We start from the raw sequence: 20,270 nt of genomic DNA, 5'->3' as shown, positions 1-20,270 counted from the left end.
TACATAAATATAAATGGATATCAGTTGTGGGTCAACAGTGACTGTCATGGCTTAGAGAATTAATTGCAGTATGGCCAGCTAGGATTATTACAGTGAATTTAAGAGCCAATACTTGGAGATTTCTGTGTCCAGTTATACCAATTCTTTTTTTAAAACTATTACATTTTTCCTGTTCTTTTCAAATGCACAGTTGCACAGCCTGTCAATTTTAAACAGTCAACTCAAGACATGCATTTTCTTTTATTAAATAGTTTAATTTTAATGTTGAAAAATGAGCAAAAACTAAAATGCATTTAACAATATTTAATCTTTAACTTGAAATATTAATTATATGTACAATCACAACTAAATACATTGGTCTCTTGATAATGCATAATTGTATACTTCATGGATGATTCACGAAGTATTATCTGCCTACATGTGTAACATTCATCAACACACCTATTTAATTTAAATGCTCTATAATGTACTACAGGAATATTGCCTACAAGGCAAGCATGAGCTTAATTAACTGCCGCATTTTCAAAGCTATCTATAATTTGGTCCATATACTAAACGTTCTGGGCCTATTTTAAGTTGCACGTTCACATCTTTCTTGGATATTTTTCTCTTGATCACCAAATATTAAAGATGTACAATATTTGTTATACATTACACAAGGGGTGCAGATCACATTAAACAAGGAAAAGTAGTCTGAAGCAAATGGAAACATTTGCATGTTACAGATAAAGAAATGCTCACGTGATTAGCAATACATGTGGTTACATGTAGAGACAGACAAATCAGTTGAAGTGCTCCTATGGCTGGTAGCAAAGATGCTTGCATTTTATTTTGTGGCATTTTTCAAATGAAATAATGCCATAAAATAAATGGAAGCTTGAGCGTAAAAGCTGTAAATTATAGCAAGACCTGTTTCACACTAAATGTGATGAATACTTAAAGTGAAAGTGATACTGCTAACAAAACATTTTCTGCCATTAACCAAGTTTTTGCAGACCATTCAGTTTTTTGAGGCTATGCATAGATTAAATGCATCATATGGAAAGGCACAGAAAACAGTATCACAAGGTATACCCAAAACTGCATGTGATCGTACACTTCAAACCATTACAACAATTAAAGAAGCATTAGTTAAAAAAATAATTGCTTAAAATTTTTCAAGTTTGGAGAATAACATTTTAGCCAAAATGCCTTTGTTTCAGCATTACTACATCTTACAATCTAAGGCAACTTCAGGTTATGAAGTCAATAAATATTGGTTTAAAGGGTCTGCATCTACTTGCTAGAATTTAGCACAACCTTAATAGAATCTACTTTGATACAGTTTAGGTTAGAGCACATTGTAAAACAGATTCACATTTACAAATGCATCCACTAATACTAATTTATTACATATATTTTAGAAGATATTCCTTCAATCATGCTGTACAAGCAAGCACCGTCATGGATGCTAGCTTTAAAGCAACATTTTTAAAGGTTCTTGCGGTGACATCATCCACTTTATTTTTCTTTCTGCTCTGGTATTCATGGTTTGTAAATACTCCACATTCCAAGTTAAGGGTAGCCAAATATCACATATTAGATGCAAGCGGCTCATTGCTTCCTGCAGAAGATATTTATAAATAAAACCTGATTAGAAATGAATGGTTAAATTGATTAATAAAGAATTATTTACGGTCTTACGTAATAAGCTTAATGACATTTGTGCATTAATCGTGTTTGAACTGTCCTTTGCATTAGATCAAAGCAGCACAATTTCAAGCCAGACTACTATTAGAACAAAAAAGCAGCAGATAGACTACAAGTCCCACAAGGCACTTAACTGGAAAATCACATCTAAAACTAAAGAGGGAAGCAGCAATGAAGACGCAGCATGGCTGCATTAAAGTTTTTTTTTTTTTTAAGTGGTATTAAGCTAAATCCAAAGCAAATTTTAGAACTGCAGCAGACCAAATCGAGTCTGTTGATGTATTTCAGAAAAATATACAGAAAAGCAAGCAATGATGCTCAACAGGGTGGGTGTTACTCACCCAACGGGTGTTCAGAAACCCAGTGCTGCAGATGGAGAGCCTCTATACCCCCAGAAGAGTAGTACTTCCCATTTAGACAATGGGCTGTTAATAAAATTAAAGATGAAACTTTAGTATACATTTTATATTTTGATGTAAAATTGTTCCACCCCCTAATGTTTCAAAGTTGATGTAGCACATGTAATTGCTGGAAGTATTTTACATCCAATATATTAATTGGAAAAATGTACACACTCGCATAACTGAATTTCCTCTCACCCTGGAAAACATTGCTTTTATACTGCACTTTACTGTTTTACTTAAACCTTGCCAAGTCTTTCCAACTGCTGCTGTTTAGGGAGTGTAACAAAAAATAGCAGCAGTTTATTTTTTCTCTGAGCTTCATGGCAGTTTAATATGCTGCTGTGAAACAGAACTTGTTTTTACTGGGTTTTACCTGTACATTAGCATTTTGTTGGAGAACATTCAGTCTTTGTTCCCCAATCACAGCAAGTATGCACATATTGCAGACTGAAAAAAAATCAAATGACTTAATGCAGCTGAAAACTACACTTTTTTACACTTACCATATGTAGATGTTTAAATGTATTTACTGTTGCTTTCCTGACTTGTGGAATTTCCCACAGTTGAAGCCCTTGGCCAGCCTGAATATCTGAGAACATTTTCCCCTCCTCCTGAAGCCATCTGAAGCCCTATCCTTCATCACTATGTTTGGGTATAAAGTGGGTCAACCATTGTCATGACCTCAGTTACTTCTTTGCCCCCAACAGTAGGAGGCCCCCAGTGCATCTTTGCAGCCAGGGGTCTGGGACCTTGTATTCCAGTGTGAAGGGGGCCCACCCTGACTGAGAAGGTGAATGTCCTAGCCTATCCTATAAGCCAATGGAGGGAAGGAAAGAATAATGCAACACTGAATACACTAACATATACATTTATGGTAAGTATACACAACTGCATTATGTTCTTAGTGTTTCACTTTTGCAATTCTGACTTGTAGGATGCTTCGCAAAGCTGAAAAGGAGAATGGATGGATATAGATTAAGGAGAGGCAAGGATACCCTGAAAAGGCAGTGGCAAATCCTGCTCTGAACTTGAAAAGGAAGATGGTAATGTTTGGTGAAGGTATGCACAGAAGACCCAAGCAGCTGCTTCCAAAATGTCATTGGTGACCACCCCTTTAAGAAAGGCAGTAAAGTTAGCAGTAGCCCCAGTGGAATGCGACCTCTCAGCATCACAGGTCTTCTTACCATGAAGGAAAAGGAGATAAGAGTGGGAGATCCATCTGGAACTAGTTCGGCAAAGGCCAGAAAAAAATGGTCTCCTCCTGACATTCTTGGCTCTGTCCAAGCAGCAACACAGTTGCCTATGCACATCCAAAGAATGAAGACCCTTTCTCCCTTGTTCTGATGATTAGAAAAGAATGCAAGTAAAGTGTATGGTCTGGTTTAAAGTCAGTCACCACCTTGAGCATGGTTCTGAAAGATGCTCTGGGTAGAAAAAGAAGTTCCACTCAAGGGCCTGAAGCTCTTGCACCCTTCTCACTGAGGTAATGGCTAGTAGGAAGGCTGCCTTCCATGTCAGGAATTTTATATCAGCGGAAGCCACTAGTTTGAAGGGTGAGCCTCTCCAGAATGAATCAAAGGTCCCAGTGAAGAACAGGTGGTTTCCTGGGAAGCCTACTGTGGACAACCCCTCTCAAACAGTTTCATGAGAGGATGTGAAAAGAGAGGAGGTTGACAAGGCAGATAGAAATAGCTGACGCATGGAGGGAGTTTTATACAGAACAGGAGAGACCTTTTCAAAATGGCTGGATAAGTTTGACAGGATGAAAGGCATCTGAGCTAATGGATATTGATCCTTCTGTCTGCACCAAAGAATAATCTTTTCCTTGTGCATTTCCTAGTTCTAGTTCACCTGGCCTCTTTTAGAATGTCCAGGACATGCTTGTTGAGGAGTGATCCTCTCCATGGGCTCAAGGTATCATCCAAGATGTCAATTTGAGTGTGTAGGTTGGGGTGTATTACTGTGCCTTGTTCTGTTAGCAGGTCACTCTGTGGCAGCTGCCACGGCTCTGTGTTGGTTCACTGAATAATAGAGGGTACTAGTGCTGCCTCGGCCAATCTGGGGCTATCAGAATTGCACTTGGTCCCTCTTCTCTTATTTTTCAGCAATAGCCTGGACAGCAGTGTTATTGAAGGAAGACAAAGGAATAGGCTTCCTCAAGGGAAGGGAGAGGCATCTATTTCAAATGAGCATTTGCCTTGGTGGTAAAAAGGTCTTGCTGTGGCACTCTCCATTTTTTGGCTATGCTGAAAAAGACTTCTCAATGCAATTGCCATGTGTGAGGGCCTGACAGACTCTTGCTGAGGTGATCCACTAGTTTGGTTTCACCTGGTAGGTACTGTGCCAAGAGGTGCAGCCCTAGAGTTTGCCATTTTCCAAAGGTCCATGGCTAGGCAAAAAATGGGTCAAAAGTGTTCTGTCGTCACCAGGATAACTCTGGGTTTCTATTTCTTTTGGAAGGCAATCAGGACTTTTTGGACAGTTTTTATTCTGATATGTTTATGGATTTGGTGTCCCATTTGCCTAGAGTCTAAGTTGAAGTAGGGTCCCCGGGCCATTTCTGATGCATCTGTTGTCAGTTTGGCCCCAAGGGATGAATGTGAAGAGCATGCCCAGATTGTAGTAGCACACTTAGGCCCACCAGGCAAACTCTTTCCTGAGGGAAGGTAGTAGTTTTATTCCGAAGGTGACAGACTGAATTGTTGGCACCAAGCATTTCTGAGATGTCACTGCAGTTCTCGTATGCAGTCTGGCCAGGGGGGTCAAGAGAATGCAAGAGGCCATGTATCCCTTTGCCTTGGGATGCTCTCTGGCTGTGAGGCGTTTTCTGTCTACCAGCTTTCGGAAGTAAAGGTTTAGGAAGGTAACCTTGTTCAAAGGAAAAGCCTTCTGAAAAGCAGAGTTTAGTACAGCACCTAGAAACACAATCCTGCTTGTGGGGTGTGAGATTTTTGTGCATTGATGGTGAATGCCACTGAGGTTAGTAAGTGCTGAGTATAAAGCAGATCTGCTTTGAGTTTTTTCTAGGCTTGTTGCCTGAATGAGGCAATCGTCTAAGTAATGGTGAACTTGAATTTACTTTGCCCTGCAGAAGGCTATCAACAGACCTAAGCATTCTGTGATGACCCTGGGTGCAGTAGATAAGCCAAAGGGCAGAGCATAGAATTGATAGTGCCTTATGCCTGCTCTGAACAGTTAAGAATCTTCTGTGCAATTCCTCTATGGGGATATGGATGTACACATCTTTTGAATCAAAGTTTACCAAGAATGCATTGGGGGTAACCATGGGCAGTAGTTATTTTGAAACCTGTACAAATTGGAGCCCTGACAGGTCTAGGACTGGCCCTAGGCACAGTCTTTCTTCGGAACTACGAAAACCAAGTGCAAAGAAGCTCTATTTGGATTAAAGCCTCTCTTCTGGTTTGGAGAAATATCTGGTAAGCCTGAGCGAATCAAGGGTTATTTGAAATGGAGTTTGTAATCACTTTGAAATGTTTAGCACCCACAGATCCGCATCCAGTTCTTGTAGAAAAGTGACAGTCTTCCTGTTAGCTTGAGGAGAGGGTGGGGAAGAGGGGAGGGAGCACCATACAAGAGTCAGGATTGCGCCTTGTTAGGTCCCTGGGGAAATGTGATCCTGAAGGCTTACTGTGGTCTGACTGCCACTGTCTAGGCTCCTTTCCCTACAAGATTCTTTGTCTAGGCTTAGACTGGATAGCTGGAAAGGACAAATGTTTGGTAAGATAATTCTTACTGAAATCAAGGGGATTTGACCAGAAGAAAAAGTCCTTAACAACTTGCATGGACCTAACCTTGGCCTCCATCATCTTAAAGGCAGCTTCAGCCTTAGGATCAATAAGAAAGTTTTGATCCAAGGGGGCATATAGGAGACGGGATTTGACATACTCAGGAAGGGACTCTGCTCCTTCAGCCAAGCACATCTTGTAATGATAGATCCTATGGCTGCTGCCCTGCTGGAGGTTTCAAGGCATCATGATCGCAGTGCAGAGAATGTTCATCCACCTGACAGTAGGAGTTGCATAGATCCATCAGCCCCATTGAGAGGGCTATATTTTCAGTCCCCATCAGTTTTTATTTCATCTGGTCAAAAATATTTTCCTTGTTACTTTACCATAAGAAATTGGCAGTTCAAAGCCCTCATGAAAAGGACAGCTGAGGTGTAAACTCTCTTTCCAAACCTGTCTAAGGCTCCGCTTTACTTGTCTGTAGCCAACGGGTTTTTGGAAGAGGTAGCATTTGCTCCATTAGGGCCTAGAATCACTACTTCAGGATCTGACACAGAAAAGTTAAAAAGGTGTTTGCGGGAATCTAGAACCCTGTAAAATCTATAAGGCTTTTGAGCAGTAAAATCTATAAGGCTTTTGAGCAGCAGAGGGCAAAGTCTGGTTGTAAAGCAAAATCTAGAAGACAGTCTACCACCTCTATGACTAGGGGAATAGTGAAGGGTTTATGGTTCAGGGAAATTAAGAAATTCCCTAATCCTCTTCTTGGACTAGGGGTAGTTCTGAGCTTCCCATATAAAGTGCTCCTTCAGGGTACGCAATGTCTAGCCAGAAAGAAATATCCTTTGGGGGGTTCTTCTCAGAGTTAGAATTCCCACAGGAAACAGTAGATGCAGCCTCTGCAAGGGTGGATTCATCATGAACAAAATCTTCAGAATGAAAACAGTCAGAAAATTCCTGTGCTTGGTTATCCCTCTTTCTTTTACCAGGGGATGTTTCAGAGGGAGCGAGGTGTCTGACCAAGGAAATCAAGTCTTTAGCCAAGCACAGCAGGTCTTGTTGGTAGGTCTGGGAGATAGGTGGAGGTAAACAAGGTGTAGCTTTTTTCCTAGGGTTTGGCTTAGGGCGGATCTCCACACTAACACCTGGATGAAGAACTGACTCCTACAAGTGGTCAATTTCTTGACAACACGAAGAGCTGTAGTTGGAAGCCAAAGCCTGCAAAATGGTTCCACACCCAACCAACAAGCTATGTCCTTCGGCTTGTAAGGAAGTAGACTGACCTGGAGGCATACTGAACTCCAGTTCTTGACAGGGCTCTGTCCCACCACCTCAGTGAAAAGGGGCTTCAAAGGAACCTCACCTTCTTCCAGAAATCACAAGCGTTGTCTGAAGTCCTAAATATGAAGCACTTTTTTTTCCATTTTGGAAAATCTACATCAGCTAGACCAGCAGATGACATGGTACATGTCTGCCCTGAGAATTCACTGAAATGTTTAGCATCTCAGCCCTATGGCTCCAAACAATTCACAAAAAATGAATGAATGTCCCAGTGTGGTATCTATTTGCCACAGTTTAACAGTTATTAATTTTCTCTGACATCAAATTAAAGAATGGAGTTGGTTTCTCAAGTCTACATACGTTTGCAGTGGGTAAGGTTACTGCACCTTGAACTACTACTTCAGGCCAAGAGACTGCATTTCTTTATGTGAATTTTCCCCTCCTCCAAAGGGGGATGACTGAAAACATGAAAATCTGAATTGAAATTGGAAGAGGAAAAACAAAAAACACACGCACAAAACAAACATGTGACTTTGCTCTTGCTTCTGACATTTGCACAAGAGGACTGCATATCTGGACAAAGCTTATGCAAGTGTTCTTGCCTGTAAAACCACGCAAATGTCTTAAGTGCATCTTTAGCTGTCAGTTTATCTGGTGTTGCTACTATTAGTTGCTAGAGTTACTAAAAGTGACAAAACCAGATAAGCTGATCACTAAAGTTCTTTAATATGCCAGCTTTGTGAAAATTTACAGCTATAGTTGCTTCTACTTTTGATTTCACAAAGTACATTCCTAAATTTTATTTATTTCACATAAAAACATTGTATTATATAAAACTGCTATGGCTGATTAGCTCAGTCCATTCCTACCATATCAGTATTTAACAACTGGTTTAGTGATCTAGCTGATGGCAGAGTTACTGCAATGATAGCAATGAGGTCATTGGTAGTGGAGCGATTATTTCCATATGGAAAACAGCACTGAAAGACACTGGGCTAGACGGATGGTTGGAGACAATCAGGGGAACCAGTGATAACAAATCAACCCTGCAGCCGGTCAGTGTAAAGCTGATTTGGGTGTCACGGGCTTTGGCTATTACTAGACAGCACTGCCCATTTAACCATACTCAAATCCAATTGCCTACTGCATATATAAATTTAGTGGCAATAGCACTGTTTGTGACACTATAGTTCCTATAACAAACATTGATGAAACCAGTGTAGATTTAAAGGTTGCAGCATAACAGAAGCATATGTAATGAAGGAATATTGCTAAAACCATTATTAAGCAGTCCAGCTTCATCCAAAATTCTGAAAGCTTTAATTTACTGAGACAAGCTAAATCTTTCTCAGCAATTATGTTGCTGACATGGCTATTCAAGTGCCAAAACACCAACAGGTTTCTACAAGGCTCTGAAAGAGCAACCTAAAAATATTAATGAGACAAGAATTTGGTTCTTTACAAAACATGGTCTATTTGAGGGAGATAAAGTGAGAGTGGTTAAGGAAACATACCACTGTGACCAAAGCTTAGCACTCTGTAGATGTCTATGCATGTGTTTGACATGCAGGATGATATCTGGTATATAGAGCAGGACTCAAGAGGATATACTCTGCAGTTTGCAAAAAGCCATGTGCTCATTCAGTATAATTACAGATGGCATCAAAACGTAGCCCGAAAGGCATGATTGTATGGAGAAAACCCAAGCTGAAACTGTATAAACATTTTAACCGAACAGTAACTGGAGAGCAATCCTGAACATCAATCCTTAGAACTACGTGGCATATGTACCATACCCGTGGGATATCAAAAGGAAGGTGAAGCTGAAGTAGATAGCCGACATTAGTCAACAAAAAGTTTAAGCAAGTTTTCCACTGCCTTCCATTACTGTGCAACACTGGTTAATGAATAGCTAACTATATATGAAATACCTTGTTCTCACAAAGACTTTCTACAAAAAATCCATCAGTGAAGTATACTCAGTGACAGCCATAATTTCTCATGTAGCAGTATATGTATTCACTGTACTTAGAATTTGTATTTTTATGTGCTTGCCTGCAACAAGGTATACAGGTTCTGCTTATTACCAAAAAATGCAACTGCTTGTTTTTGCACACAAATCTGCAGAACTGAAGAGGGAAACTGCCGATCAGTAACAACTGGCTCAGCTTGCTTATCATAGCATTCCTTGCCAAGTTCTAACCCCTGAACACAGTCTCACCAATTTCATTGACTGAGCAGCACATGAAAACTGCACTAAACCATCACCAAATTTTCCATGGTATTGGTTTTGCAAATGTGTGCTAGTTGATAATTAACTTGCATCTTGGGGAAAAATGTTTTTCATAGGTACTGTCAGAATTAAAATCTCACTGTTTTCAAACCACTAGACAGTATCAGCAAGGATTTATTACTGAATGCATTTGTGTATTCAATCTGGTTAGCTTTTATCAAAGTCTATGGAAAACAACAGACTCGTAGTTAATCAGAAAATATTTACAAGGATCTGTCTTCAAAGCTTTCAACTCAGTGCCTTCAGCTAAAATGAGTAGTAGTATGCAGAAAGTTAATTTAAATGGTTATATCAGCAGATGGGTAGAAAATTGGCTACATGGAAGATCCTGGAGGGTTAAAAATAGATGAACCAATATCGCAGTTTTAGCCCATTACAGTTGGGGTTCCCAAAGGGTCAGTACTTGGGCATGCCCTTTTTAAAATCTTTGTCGCATTTCCCTACACAAACTGGCATATGGATTAAGTTCAGATGAGACCATACAGAGGGTGCTATGATAAAACAAATTCCATGCCAAGCTGCAGGATTACATGGATCTCCTTGAAGTTTGGCCCATGGGAAAAAAATATATTTAATGCTAGCAAATCAAACATAATATATCCATAAAGAACACTATTCTTGTAAAAGTTGCTATAATAAGGGATTTAAGGTTAGCAACTGACTGGTATCTTACGTCAGATGCAGGGGTCACAACTGCTATTAAGGGAACTACTGCGCAGTACATTCACAGCAGGGATGAAAGTTCTGCTGCTGCTGTACAAGGCAGTAGTTAGACCCTGGCAGCACTCAGATAAAAAAATTTGAAAAGATACAGAAAATTTCCAAACTCGTTACTTACAGGAATAGGCTTGAACATCCACCCTTGTCTTTCAGCAAGTTAAAAACTGGTTAGGGGCAGCCTTAATTTACACCTGTAAGCATACCACTATAATGGCATTCACTACAGGTGCAGAGTTCAAAAAAATTTACTGGGGGGAAAAATATCTTTCGTATCAAGAGCTGGCATGATGCAGAACTCTTCCTTTGCTAGGAACTTATAAAATCAGTACTGATGTAACTAGTTTGAGAAAAGGGTTTATAACCATTTATCAACACATAGCAAACTCAATGGAGGTTTCCAATGAGGTTGAGTTTGACAAGTATACACACCGAACATTTGCAGTGTGTGCACATGTATAACGGAGCTTCATTTTCACTCCACCTTAAAGGAATAGCAAATTTCACCTGTGTACGAAAAACTTGCTATGATCTCTGAATTGCAAAAAATACATCTCGAAAACATTTGCAGAAAATTATCAGGAAAATAATGCGCATTTATTGTTCATACAGAGAAAAATCAGTCCATTTACTATAAGGGTTCATTTTACAGTGCTAACTGTCCCAACTAAAGAAAAAAAAAAAGTTACCCCACTGCAAGGATTATTTTTCTTTCTTCATATCCTGCATATGTATGCTGCAGTATATGTAATGTTTTAAGTACTATGACCAAACCAAAGCAAAAATGCTAGTTGTCTTTTATCCATGTAAAATCAGCCTAGCCATCTGTTACAGGAATGCACTAAAGTTTTGCAGTCCTATATTTCTCCCCTTCCTAAGTGTAGGGCAGGGATGCCCATCCCCCATTCTTTTATCACATGCTTTCAGGTGGAATTGGTCTCCACCTGCATGACGTACCTTCGACACAGTCAAATCAGTAGTTCCCCTGTCCTGATGTTCTGCCCACACTGTGACAGACATTTTCAAGGGCTGCCCAGTAAACAGCTACTGTAAATTACCTGTTGTTGTGGAACTGTAGTACGAGCACAGTTTCCTTCAGGAGTGAAAACATTATCTGAGCCAGAATATCCTTTACTGAAAATGCATCTGAAGGGCTAGAAAACTCATCAACTCACAAACTTTTTGGAAAGTTGACTGTATAATCTTTTTACTCCATACAAATCTGTCGCTTCAGTTGTTACGCAACTGTATTTGAGCTTTTTTGTTAAAGGGTTACTACAATTGGTCCCATACCTGTCAACCTCAGAGCAAGAAATCTAGAGAAAGGCAATATTGCTCGTACAAATTTACCAAGTTAATAGAACATTTTTTGCATTACCATGGATTTTTCTGAAGCTTACGAAGTCTAAATGTGCAATGCCTGCCACTATTTTCTAACTACAGTCTTTGCTTCTTTTGTCCCCGATTTGCCTGCGAACCACAGTTTTTTGATCAAGGCTGAAAATCTTTAAAGTTGATAGTAACTCTTATGCTGTGGTGTGTGTCTGTGTGTGTATGATTGGGTTTCTTGTGCCGATTGCATGTGGGTTAGTGAATGCATGCGTGAAAGCAGAAAGTACAGTTGTGTACACTTACCATAAATGTAGATGTTAGAGTGTATTCACTGTTGCAGTCATTACATTTGGGTAATCCTCAGCCGGCCTGAATTCCAAAGTCTTGGGTCCTGCATCGGCTGCTGTCGCCCCTTCCCTGACGTCAGGTCATCAGGGGTATAAAATAAGCAGCAGATGCCATTTTCTTCAGTTTTTCTTGCCCCAAATGTCAGGTGCCTCCTAAAAGGGTAGCCAAACTTTATATATAAATAAATGCACCAATATAAAAGTTTTACCTTCATCTATAAGCAAATACACCACATAGGCTGTATAAATCAGAGAAGGCAAGATAAGATGCATAGAAAAAAGGGGGATGGCGGGTGGGTAACCTGGACCTGCAACAGTGAATACACTAACATCTACATTTATGGTAAGTATACACAACTGTACTATGTTCTTAGTGTATCACTGTTGCAGTCATTACATTTGGGTAGAGTCCCAAAGCTATGGTTGGGAGGCTGGAGCTAAACAGCATTAGGAGCGGCTATGAGGCCCTGCAGAACTGCAGTGGCAAAGCCTGCCCTGGATTTAGAGTAGAGTGGCAGATGATAATGCTTTGTAAAGGTGTGCACTGAACTCCAGGTAGCCGCCTCTAAAATGTCTCTGGTTGGTACTCCCCTGAGGAAGGCTGCTGAAGTGGCTGCCGCTCTGGTAGAATGTGGCCTAATGCCCTTAGGCACTGGCTTGCCATGGTGTAAATAGCACAAACAAATGCAGTGGCCTATCCACTTAGAAATAGTCTGCTTTAAGAGAAACATTTCCTTGTGATCCCGCAGCATATGCCACTAGTAATTGCTCTGTCTTCCTGAAAGCTTTGGTTCTGTCCAAGTAGAATCTAAGCTGTCTGTGTACGTCCAAGGAATGTGGAATTCTCTCCCTCTTGTTCTAAGGATCTGGATAAAAAGGTGGCAGATGAATAGTTTGATTTAGAGCCACACTGAACACCACTTTAGGCATAAATATTGGGTTTATCCTCAGAGAGACCCTGTCTGGATAAAAAAATGATAAAAGGTTCCACAGCCATGAGCGCCTGCAGCTCTGAAACTCGTCTTGCAGAAGTAATTGCTAGGAGCAGAGCTGTTTTCCAAGACAAAAACTTTATATCAGCAGTAGCAGCTGGCTCAAAAGGAGTCAGGGTGAGCTTTTCCAAGACATAATTGAGGTCCCATGTAGGTACTGGTGATCTCTTTGGAGGCCTTATATTTAAGGCTCCTCTGAGGTACTGCTTTAATAAAGGATGAGAAAAGACTGGTGGCTCTGTATTGTAATGAGCTGAAATGGCAGAGGCATGAATTTTAATTGATGAAAAAGATAGGCCTTTGTCCAGCATCTCAGTTAAGTATTGCAAAATCATCTGAGGAATATTGGGTACAGCTGTATCAGTTCCTTGTGCCAGGTTCCAAGCACATAATCTCTTCCATTTTCCAGCATAAGACTTTGACTTTCTAGTACTAGGCCTTCTGGCTTCCAGAATGACATCCATCACAGCTTTACTGAGAGGTGTTTTTTGTATGACTACATTGTCCGCCATGCTGCCAGGTTTAATGTCCCGAGTTGGCTGTGCAGGATCTGATCGTTTTGCTGGGACAGTAGACAAGGTATTTGAGGTAAGGTCCAAGCTGTGCAGCATCTGATTGTTTTGCTGGGACAGTAGACTAGGTATTTGAGGTAAGGTCCAAGCTGTGCAGCATCTGATTGTTTTGCTGGGACAGTAGACTAGGTATTTGAGGTAAGGTCCAAGCTGGGCATAGAGACAAGTCCCTTAGAATTGGATACCAGTACTGGCAGGGCCAGTCTGGGGCAATCAGTATTGTCTTTGGCTTCTCCTGCCTGACCTTTAGGAGCACCTTGGGGAGGAGAGGCAGTGGAGGAAAGGCATATACGGATAGGGCATCCACTTTCCATGCTTGTCTGTGATAAGTCCTTGTGCAATCTTTTTAGTTGGTAATTGTGAGGGGAGGCAAATAGATCTATGTCCGGGCTTCCCCATTTCCTTGTTATCATGCTGAAGACTTGTGGATCCAGCTTCCACTCGTGGGGATCCATGAAGTTTCTGCTTAGTTCGTCTGCCAGAGTATTTTCCTTTGCTGGCAGGAATTGTGTCTGCAGATGTACTTGGTAGGTTAAAGCTGTCCCACAAGGTCATGGCTAGTCGGCAAAGGGGGTAAGAATGTGTGCTCCCCTGCTTGTTTATATATCACATGACCGTGGTGTTCTGTCTTTATCAGTAGTTGTCCCAAATGAAGTAGGTCCATGAAGGTTGTCAGGGCATTTTGAACAGCTAACATCTCTTTTTGATTGATATGTAGATGCATTTGGTTTGAGGACCATGTGGGCCCCCCAGGCATAATCTGATGCATCCATTGTTAGTGTCTGCCTCTCTGGGGGTAATGTGAATGGCTGTCCCTTGTTCTGGTGACAAGCCTTTGCCCACCATCGAAACTCCTGTTGCAGGCAGGGAATGAGAGTAATGATCGTTTCCAGGCTGTGGCAATGTTGAGTCCAAACACTTTTTAGGTACCATTGAAGTTTCCTCATATGCAGTCTGGCATATGGAATTAGTAGGATGCAGGATGCCACGAAGCCCAAAGCCTGCAGAATTTTTCTTGCAGATAACTGGGACTTTGTTGCCAATATTTTGAAATAGGTAGTCAGTTGCCTTTGTTTGTCTGGCATGAGATAAGCTATCTGGGCAGTTGTATTCAAGCTTGCACCCAGGAATGTTATCTCTTGAGAGGGTACTAGTTTTGATTTTTTTGTTGACTGTGTACCCTAGGCATGTTAGAAGCCTTTTCACAAATGCCAGATGTTGTAGAAGAATGTCCTTGTTCTCTGCTTGAATTAGACAGTCATCCAAGTAAGGATATATTTGTATTCCTCTGTCTGCAGAATGCAATTACTGGTGCAAGGCACTTTGTAAAGACCCTGGGCACAGTAGATAAGCCAAAGGGCAGTGCAGAGAATTGGTAATTCACTGAACCAGCCTTGAATCTTGGGTATCTTCTGCATGACTGTCTGATTGGAACATGCAGGTATACCTCTTTTAGGTCTAAAGTCGCGAGCCAAGCATTCTTACCCAGCATGGGCAGAAGTTGCTCAAAGTCAACATTTTGAATTTTGGAATATCCAGGAATGTGTTCAGAATAGATAGGTCCAGTATCGGCCTCCAGGCCTTGTCCTTTCTGGGTACCAAGAATAGTCTTGAGTAAAATCCTTGTCCCTGCTCTTGCTCTGGTACGTGTTGAATGAATGGGCCCCCATGTCCATGAGGGATGAGACTTGTTTTTGTGCCTCCGCCCATTGATTTTTTTGGCAGGTCTGGTATGGAAATGGAACTTGTAGCCTTGTGACACTTTAGAACCCACTTGTCCTGGGTTATGATGTGCCAATTTTGAGCAAAAAGTGCTAATTTTCCCCTTAAGGGTGCTGCTAGAAGATAAGTGCTTGGTTAGTCATTGGGACTGTTTTCAATAAGTTTGTGGTCTATCTTCTCCAGCTTTGGAGGTAGGGGCACCCCACTGCTTTGACCTACAAGAACCTTGCACCTAGGATCTGCCCCTTTGAGGTCTGACACAGGAAAGGATCAATTTTTTGTAGGCCAGTGTTTACTAAACCTAGGTGGCTGTACTTGTAAAAAAATCTTTAACAGTTTGCATAGATTTAGCTTTGTCCTCCATTTTCTTTAAAACCTCTTCTGCCTTAACACCAAACAAAGTGTCATGCTGTAAAGGTGCATCTAGTAACTTAACTTTAACAAGATCAGGCAGATTTTGTTCCTTTAACCAAGCATGCCTCCTAATTACAGAACCCGTAACTGCGGCCCTGCAGGAGGCCTCCAAAGAATCAAAACCACATTGCAAAGTAAGTTTTCCAACCTGTTCTGCTGCATACAATAAATCCTGCATTTCCTTTTTTCTGCACATTCAGAGTTTAACATTTTCTGTTTAAGCAATCCCAAGACATATTGCTGATACTTAAGCATATGAAATTGACAGTTTAACCCTTATAGCCGTAGTTGCAGATGTGTAAACCTTTCCCCCCCCCATCTATCCAGTTCCCTTGAATCTCTGTCAGAGGGGGTTGGGTTTTTTTGCAGTGGAAGCCTCAACTCCCTTTGGACCCTGTGAAATGGTTTCTGGGTCAGCAGCAGGGTTTTTAAAAAGAAATGTGTGCGAGTCAGGAACCCTGTAATATCTGTTAGGCTTAACAGGAGCTGGGGGTAAGGAGTCAGGGGTCAGACTAGACTCCAAAAACACATCTACAAATGTCTAACAGGTGGAATGGCTAGAGGCCTGTGCTGAGGTAGTAAAAGGAAATCCCTGAGCCTCTTTAGCTTCTGAAAAATCTTGGCTCTCCCAGTGGAAATGCTACCTCATGGTATGCAAGGTTTCCCCAAAGGAATAGTCCTCAGGAGGAAATGCTGAAAGTATAGATTCTTCAGCATCAGAATCCTCATGGGGGGGGGGGGGGGGAGTATATTCCTTATCAGAAGAATCAGAAGAAATAGAAACCTGATCTGAAGATTCATAGTCATGTCTTGCTTCGGCCCCTTATCAGGAGGGGGATGGGACCCTTATCAGGAGGGGGATGGGACCCCCTGATCAAGGTAATCAAGTCTTCGGCCATTTTGAGCATCTGTTTTTTGGGCATAGAGGCCTGTCCATGTGGCTCTTGAGTTTGTTTCTTTGCTTTAGAAGGTGCTTTAGTCTTCGCCTTTGAAGCCGAAGTTGTTTTAATGTAAAGATGTTTAGGTCTGAATACACCCTCAGAAGCCGGTACCTGCTCAGCGGCTCTGGACCAATCTGAGGGATTAGCGTCCAAGGCTCCAATACCTTGAGTATCCAGCGGCATGGCCGACTCCACGTGGGAGTCGGTAGCAGCCTGCGACTCTAAAGTAGCGGGCGTCAGGGGCTGCGAAAGCGCCTCACTGAGAACTGAAGACCGGCTTAGGAGAAGCTTTGTCGTCGGTTTTGGGCCTCAGTTGTTTTTCTCTATCCTTTTCTTTGCGTTTTTTGTAAACTCCGGTAGTCAGATGGCTATCAGACATTTCAGGATAATTAAACCGGTGTCCAAAAAAGTTTAAAGCAAAATCATACAGACGCTTAATAGTGCGTTGGTTAAATCTAGCACAAACCAGACAACCAGTAACATTGTTATCAGGACCTAGGTAAGGAATACAGTAAGAATGAAAATCCTTGTGAGGTATTTGCTTTCCACAAGAAATACAATTAACTTTTTCTGACATCGGTCTGGAGCAAGAAAATAGTTTCCCCAACAGGGTACGTAGCTTTATTGAAGACTTCGAACATGAAAGTCTTAGGAGTCGGCCGACTGGCACTTGAGAACTGCTTCTGCTTCGGGCACCACACAGAAAGAAAGACTGAAGAAAATGGTGTCGGCTGCTTCTTTTAGAACCCTGACGACCTGATGTCAGGGAAGGGGTGACAGCAGCCGATGCAGGACCCAAGATTTTGGAATCCAGGCCAGCTGAGGGCAACCTGCCAGCAGGATTACCCAAATGTAATGACTGCAACAGTGAAACATGAAGAACATTATCTGTATGTATGTGTACGTGTGTGTGTGTGTGTGTGTGTGCGCGCGTGTGTGTGTGTGTGTATGCGAGTAAGCGATGCATGAAAGAAGGAACAGTATGTGTGTGACTGCAGAATGGACTCTGTATGAGAGAGTTAGCGATGAATGTCTGAGTGTGTGAATGCAGAAGAGACTGTGTGTGTGTGTGCGTGTGAGTGAGTGTGCGCGTGAGCATGAGCGAGTGAGCGAGTCATGCATCTAGTTTCTGTGTCAAATGCTATTACCTGTATTTCCATGTAATGGAAGAGCTGATGACGACTTTTGTCCAACTGAAAGAAGCCGACCGCTTACAATATATATCGATCTGCTTATTACAGTGAAGTGCTTTTTTTTTTTTTTTTTTTTTTGTTTATTACTGGCTCTTGCTGAGGGGGTAGGGTGCAGGTTCATAGTTCTGGCCCTTATCTATAACTGTAGTAGACAAGTATTTTCCCCCAAGTTGCCAGAAAACCACAATTTTATGAGAAACAGACCAACATTAGTGCCTTCACTAAATCCGTAGATTTCTGCAAAACTCTGTACAGACGTTAGGCATGTCGGTCGTGCTGTAGTGTGTCGTCTGACTGTATGCATGGGTTTCTTGCGCCGAATGCATGTGGGTTAATGAATGCATGCGTGAAAGCAGAATGTCTGTGTGTGTGAATGCAGAATGGACTCTTGCTTGTATGAGAGAGTTAGCGATGAATGGCTGAGTGTGCGAATGCAGAAGACATTGTGTGTATGGATGAGAGACAAAATGATCTGCCATTTTTTATTTACCTTTATTTATTACCACTGAAGTGCTTTTTTTTTTTTTTTTTGTTATGGGCTCTTGCTGAGGGGGTAGGATGAATGTTCATAGCTCTGTCTGCGTGCGAACGCTGAACAGAGTGCGTGCGAACGCTGAACAGAGTGCGTGCGAACGCTGAACAGAGTGCGTGCGAACGCTGAACAGAGTGCGTGCGAACGCTGAACAGAGTGCGTGCGAACGCTGAACAGAGTGCGTGCGAACGCTGAACAGAGTGCGTGCGTCTGTGTGCGAACGCTGAACAGAGTGCGTGCGTCTGTGTGCGAACGCTGAACAGAGTGCGTGCGCCTGTGTGCGAACGCTGAACAGAGTGCGTGCGCCTGTGTGCGAACGCTGAACAGAGTGCGTGCGCCTGTGTGCGAACGCTGAACAGAGTGCGTGCGCCTGTGTGCGAACGCTGAACAGAGTGCGTGCGCCTGTGTGTGAACGCTGAACAGAGTGCGCCTGTGTGTGAACGCTGAACAGAGTGCGTGCGCCTGTGTGTGAACGCTGAACAGAGTGCGTGCGCCTGTGTGTGAACGCTGAACAGAGTGCGTGCGCCTGTGTGTGAACGCTGAACAGAGTGCGTGCGCCTGTGTGTGAACGCTGAACAGAGTGCGTGCGCCTGTGTGTGAACGCTGAACAGAGTGCGTGCGCCTGTGTGTGAACGCTGAACAGAGTGCGTGCGTCTGTGTGTGAACGCTGAACAGAGTGCGTGCGTCTGTGTGTGAACGCTGAACAGAGTGCGTGCGTCTGTGTGTGAACGCTGAACAGAGTGCGTGCGTCTGTGTGTGAACGCTGAACAGAGTGCGTGCGTCTGTGTGTGAACGCTGAACAGAGTGTGTCTGCGTCTCTCTGCGATTGTGTCTCTCTGCGATTGTGTCTCTGTGTGAGAGAGCGATGCATGAAAGGTGGGTGGCCTAATGGTTAAGGTGTTTGCCTTACAAACACAAGGTGCAGGGTTTGAGTCTCACAAGGGATAATTGGCTAAGCTTAAAATGGCTTGCAAGGGCAGTTAGCTTAGTACTAACCTATGAAACTAAGAATGAACAGTACGTGTGTGAAAGCAGAATGTCTGTGTCTGTGTGTGTCTGTGTGTGTCTGTGTGTGTCTGTGTGTGTGTGTGTGTGTGTGTGTGTGTGTGTGTGTGTGTGTGTGTGTGTGTGTGCAGAAGACACTGGGTGGATGAGAGACTGAGGTGTGTGTCATGCAAACTTTAATAGGGAGCAAAAAAGAGATGGTAGACTGGGAGGTAATGCAAGATTAAGTTCAGGTATACATGGTTACCTGTATGGGGAGAGGTGGAGATCAGAAAAGGGGGTCAAGGAAGAGCTGTAGCTAGGAAGAGAAACATAGTTGTTACTAAAGGAGCAGGAAACACAAGGCACAGAAAACTGGAATAGCTTCCACTAGTATATTCAAAGATGTGTTGTATCTTGACTTATTAAAGACCATTTATTTTACAACTATACCATTATTTTGGGATATGAATGTGTATCATCCACTTTCCATTATTTTAAGCAGAGAATTTCCTAGCTCTAAGGCAGCAGGCAAAAATACCTTCAAACTGTCTGCTTTATTTTGTGATGAAGTTAGTCCAGTAGGTTTTTTTTTTTTTTTTTTTTTTTTTTTTAAGAGAGATTTGAAAAGTTATGGAATTGTGTAGAATATACAGATGATGTCCACATGCAATACCCTGAATTCATTGAAAAGTCCAAGATGGACCAGCATGCTGACTGCAGGGTAATGTATTATTTTTAAGGAAGATGTTACCAGTTTAGCTGCCCTGTGGTACATCCAGTTACGCTTAAAAAGGAGCAAATCAGAGATGGGTGAAAAAACAGAGCGCCATATAAAAGCCTTGACAGCAGGATAGTGTTTATTAGCCCAACCTAAATTCATCAGTCATGTAACAATTTATGAAGTTTGTTAAAATTTTGCATTACACTCCTGTGCCAAGCAATAGCATTGATATTCAGGGTCAGTATTATTCATCTCTTTCCTGCATGGTCTCTTGTTTTATGTTTCAGGGATATATTTAAAATACATTATTCTGCAATAGTCTGGGACAAACTGTTTGCTTGCATTTGCTCTATGGCAGGAGGGTTGCTGTAATCAGCTATCATAAAACAA

The 20,270-nt window shown here is 42.0% G+C and overlaps 1 long non-coding RNA gene across 1 annotated transcript in view; it reads right to left on the bottom strand.

The window, feature by feature from the left end:
- Positions 1-288: 288 nt before the first annotated feature.
- LOC122813346 overlaps positions 289-20,270 on the bottom strand; it is a 61,762-nt gene continuing 41,780 nt past the window's right edge. Inside the window, exon 2 of the long non-coding RNA XR_006366666.1 lies at positions 289-1,603. This is a non-coding gene — a long non-coding RNA (uncharacterized LOC122813346). The remainder of the gene's footprint in view (positions 1,604-20,270) is intronic.

Source organism: Protopterus annectens, chromosome 10.part0 (genome assembly GCF_019279795.1).
Source record: "Protopterus annectens isolate FY-2018-M chromosome 10.part0, PAN1.0, whole genome shotgun sequence".
NCBI classification, from domain to species: Eukaryota; Metazoa; Chordata; order Ceratodontiformes; family Protopteridae; genus Protopterus; species Protopterus annectens.
This window is presented reverse-complemented; position numbering and strand designations above follow the sequence as displayed.